The sequence below is a fragment of the Condylura cristata genome, unplaced genomic scaffold (genome assembly GCF_000260355.1).
Source record: "Condylura cristata isolate star-nosed mole 26May11 unplaced genomic scaffold, ConCri1.0 scaffold00006, whole genome shotgun sequence".
Taxonomy (NCBI): domain Eukaryota; kingdom Metazoa; phylum Chordata; class Mammalia; order Eulipotyphla; family Talpidae; genus Condylura; species Condylura cristata.
Window position 1 is genome coordinate 24,071,137 of NW_004567107.1, and position 5,270 is coordinate 24,076,406.

Below are 5,270 nucleotides of genomic sequence, written 5' to 3' on the forward strand. Positions count from 1 at the left end.
GCTTGCTTTTTATAGGGTCTCCACCTCTTCAGGTACATGGCTGATCTTTTCATCTACTTTGGGAGGTTTCTCCTCCTTCTCTAAACTGGTAATTTCCCTCTACTGTTAATTTCCTTTGAAGTGTCCATTCAGTTTCCAGATACAGTTCAGTCATTGCTTTAAGCTTTTGATTTTCGCTTTCTAACTGTATATTTTCTGACTGCAAAGATGCTTGTTCAGTCTGGAGATTTTTTAATATACTCTGTAAGCTCTTTGTTTTATCTATTTCAGATAAGTGACTGTAATTTGGTTTCTTTATCCTCCTAGGGTCTTTAAAGAATTGGTTTCTTCACTGCTTCTTTTGGTTGATTATCATTTTCTGCCTCGCTCTTTAGTTCCAATTCCAAGTTAGCATCATTGTGTCTTCTCCAAACATTGTAGCCCAACTTTCATCTCTTGCCAGTGTCCCATCAAAGACTTGCTCTGACTTTATCACAGAGAACTTGTTCAGCATCTACTCTGGGGGCTTCAACTGTTATTTTCAGTTTACATTCACTCGCTTATTCTTTTCATTTTCCAGCTTCTTGTAAAAGCTGCTTCTGGCTTTCCTGAAGTTGGGAAATTTCACTCTTATCATCTTTTATAGCTAGCTTAAGTTGTTCATCATTCATTGAACTATTTTTGAGGTTGTTTTGGCTTCAGCAACTTGTGATTTGAGGGATTTGATTCATCTTCTAGCGACTATATCCTTTTAGAAATACGCACCACAATTCACCTTGCTTGGAATGTTTAGATTTCCCTTTTAACTCTTTTTCTAGAGTGAGCACTTCATCCCTAAGTTCAGATTTAAGTGAATTTGAACTTATCTGTTCAATTTTTGACAGACAGCTTTCAAGCATTGTGCTTCTCTTGACTCCGCCCTCTCAGAGCTAAGGATTAACTTTAATGAGTGAACTAATAGATACGCAACATTGTCTTAATCCTTTAAGACTTTGAGTCTTCATACTCTTTTTGAACAAGGCTCAAGTTTTCAAATACTTTACAGTGTTCCTCAATTAGTGTAGAATGTTCAATAACAAACCTTTTTTCCTCTTTCCACATAAAACCACTTTTTCAATTTTCAATTGAAAATTTCTCCACAAAAGTCAGAGAACAGCAAAAAAAAAAAAAAAAATCCAACCATACATGCATGGATCCCAAGTTCCCATGGAAAACCTGGTCTCACATCTCCAGGCAATGCTGTAACAGCCCCACAAAGCTTCTCCAGGCTGGCTCCAGGACAGGCAGGAGAGTGCCAGGCTCTCTCGAGTGCCAAGCTGCCTGGCTGCTGGGGCCACACTGGGGCCTGACCAGACAACTAGAATGGGCATAGCATGCTCCTCATTCTGTGTGGAGCCCAGATGCATGCCAACTGAGAGGGCAAGCCCTGAGGGAGGGGCAAACCATGAGGGAGCAGGCTGCAGGGGTTTAGGGGGAACATCAGAGCAAAGCACTGGAGAGCAACTTCTGGTGTCCAGGCCACTGGTCCCAGGAACCGTATGCCACGTTTTGGGTCCCGAGGTTCCATATGTCCAGTAGCTACATGTACCTGATGCTTTCACTTAGTAATACACTGTATTAATTATGCCCTATCGTTTTTCCTTTGAGAAACTCCTCCTCACGTTCACTACTGAGTGGGAGTCCCATCTACATGAACCTGGAAGTCTGGGCACTCTTTGGGCAGTACAAATTTTTCCTCTCTCCTTGAAATTTGAGGATCACAACTAAAATAATCTGAGGACAGTGCTCCAAGACTATTAATCTTCAACTTCTGTGTAGATTCTGGTGGCTATCCTTCCAAGGACATAATTGTTCAATCCTTCATTTCTGTGAGCTGTCCAAGACCCTGCTGTTGAGTTTCTCTTTTGCATAAGCTTTCCTGAGCAGCCTTCAGAGATTTGCAGCCAACTGACTGATTTATTAATCTTGTGACTCTGAAGAAAGCCTCATGGTCATACCAACCTTTCCTTCAACATTGTCTTCCTTCACAAAAATTAAGATTTTTTGTTTGTTTGTCCCCTACACATGCCCACTCATCCCCAACAATCCAATAATTATCTCTACCCTCATTGATCTTCCCTGTCCCTCTTTGGCATCTAGCACACCACTGAATTTACCTTTCCTCTCTAAAATGATGCCATGTGGGGCATTCCTTGGTGGTGCAAGGGGTTAAGGCTGTGTGCAGTTACTGTACCACCCCACTTGCCAATTCCCGGCAAGGGAGGTGCCCCACATGGCACAGTAGATGTTCCCCTCAGCCAATTTCAGTCAATCCACCTTTTCTGCTCCCCCACTCTGTTTCTGGTGAATCTTCTCACTCCCTGCACCTCTGGCCTATATGTCAGTTCTCACATGCATAAATAAATATAAATATTTTTAAACGGTGGCATGTGCCTCCAATGTGTGATATTGTGTTTATCTTGTCCCATCAACTGACTCCTATGCCTCTTGAAGATAAAATCTAAACTTTATACTTTTTTCGTACATAGTATTTAATGGGGCATTAAGCCCAAAAAAGATACTGGCTACCTATCAGTTTGCTCATTAAAGTTAATCAGAAAGGCTTAGCATTTTTTCTCTCCCCATCACTCAATCAATGTATGTGAACTTCTTATCAGTTCTGTCCAGTTTGTTTTCTCTTTGATCTTCTTAATGATGTCAAAATTTTCCAAGTCTTTCAGTGCCTTATGGAACAGTTGCTCATATATAGTAAATGGATGGGGAAAAAAGGTTTATCCAGGTTTTAAGAAAGATGGAAAGAAAGAAAGAATTTTCAAAGCCATGTAAACAATAGTGATATTAATTGGTTGTAGGCATCCACCAGTTCTTCCTCAAATTAAACCTAATCAGAAAACAGCAGCATCTCACAGACCCAGTGCACTTCCTTCCTGCCATCTGGTCTCATGACAGCAGGCAGACTGCAGACTCTGGGGTCTGGAACCCCACAGAGCAGGAATGACAGCAGTGCCACAAACACCAGCCAGCACCACCCCCAGCACATTCTCACCTGCAGTCCCTCTCATGTCCCCTGACTCAGCAGCTGCAAGATCCTAAAATACCTCTAGACATCTAGGTCCTTCAAGAATCAATACAACCAGTTGGAAAACTAACACTTGTCCAGTTGAGATGAAAAACAAACTAAAAGTGCTCAGCCATCAGGAAGTCCTAAAGAACTACTGGCTTGTCAAAAGACAGAATTCACACATTTACTACATCTAGAAAACACAAACATTAGTTTGCCACAACACTGTCAAATAACGTAACATTTTGCTGTTGTTGTTCGGCTCAGCCCTCCCCTGTTGCACAAACACCAAACCTGGGAGAATCAAAAACAGAAGTAAAGAAGGTATGAGGGGAGTAAACACACCAACTATGGATTGTCAAACTGTTGGAAGGAAAGAAAAATTTTAAAACAAGATCATAGTTCTGAAAATCATGTCAGAGAGAGCATGGTAATTACTAAAAAGAGTGTTTCAAGTTTTTTGTCATTCGAAGTCACCAGAAACCTGCTTAAGCAAAGGGTGATCAAGATGATTGTGGGTAAGTCTAAAATTTTATACAAAGAAAAAGGACAAATAAACTATCATCATAAAGAGCAATGATAGGGAGAATGGGAGAAAGTTTTTCTGATGATATCCTTTGAGTCCTGTCTGATCAATTTAAGTTACGTATTACATTCTGTTGGGATTGTCTAGGTTATGCTGATATAATAAGTACAAAATCTTGTGTCTTCCATTAACAAAGATCTCACACTACAGAGCCATCAGAAATCAGCTGCATATCTTTCTTAAAATCCAAGCTAATGGAATAGCCTATATCTAAACATAATCAGTCTTGAGGCCTCCCTAGTGGCACAAGGGTTAAATTCTCAATGCTGTCAAGCCATCACCAGCCACTGTGACATGAGTTTGAACCCCCCAAGCTAGGGAGCTGCCACACATGGCACAGCAGACTTCTCCTGTCTTCCCACTGTTCCCCTCAGCAGTGTATTTCAGTAGATCTGCCTGTTCTGCTCCCCACTCTGTCTCTGGTGAATCCTCTCACCCCTGCACCTCTGACCTATACCCCAGTTCTATCTATTTATGCATAAATAAATAAAAGTAAATCTTTTTTTAAAAATAAACATAGTCTATGGTAGAGAGAAAAAATTAAGATTATGACAAATCTTGCTGACTCTTATTAAAGATTCTGCCTAGAGATGGTATATATCACTATAATTAATTAACTAAACAAGTCACTAGTGAGGGAAAGTATAACCTTCCTCCAAAGAGAAGCAATTAATGTTGGGGAGCAATATTCTAATCTTGGGACTTGCAAACTTTATATAAAGGGAAGGATAGTAACTATTTTTAAGCTTTGCAGGCTACATAGTCCCTATCACAAGTGTTCAACTCTAACATTGATCAGGAAAGCAGTTATAAACATGTCAATTAATGAGTATGTCTGTGTGTTCAAATAAACTTTATTTATAAACAAACAGTAACTGCATTTGATTGAAAGACCATAGTCTGGCAACCCCTGACCTAAACTACCACATTTACCAGTACTAACTTGAGAAGAAATGGAAAACCCAATTCATTTTACAACAAAATAAGAGCTTGAATTAATAGTCTTTTTTTTAATTTCCCACAAAGAAATTCAAGGCTCCAGATGGTTTTCCAGGTGGATCCTCTAAAGTTTCATAGAACAAAAAATTCCAACTATATATAAATTCTTACAGACAGTAAATAAAGATGAAATGCCTCAACTTATTTTATGAAGTTAATATAGTCTCTACAGTAAAACAAGACAAGGATATTATGAAGGCAGATGAACAGTTCCCCACTTCAAACATATACACAAAAATTTAAAAAATTATTTTGTTGTTGTTAGATTTAGTTATTTATGTATACAAGAACTGGGGTTCAGGCCAGAGGTACAGGAATGAGAGGATTCACCAGAGACAGGGTGGGGAACAGAACCTGTGGATTGAGTGAAATACACTGCTGAGGGGAGCAGCGGGTGAGGCAGGAGAGGTCTGCTAAGCCATGTGGGTCACCTCCCTGGCCAAAGATCAAACTCATGGGGCAGTGGCTGCAGATAGCTTCACAGTGCTTAAGTGTCTTCACTGCTTGTAGCACCAAGGAGGCCCCAGATAAGCATTTTTTTTAATATAATAGTTTATTTTTATATCATTTTGTACTTTTTGTTTCATCTCAATTGTAATCCCTGTGGGTTTCCCATCACCGAGTCACCCATGTGCCATCACCATA

General features: G+C 39.9%; 1 pseudogene; it reads right to left on the bottom strand.

Annotated features, from left to right (window-relative positions):
• Positions 1-311: 311 nt before the first annotated feature.
• On the bottom strand, positions 312-1,385 carry LOC101620530 (annotated as a pseudogene).
• Between the last annotated feature and the right edge of the window lie 3,885 nt (positions 1,386-5,270).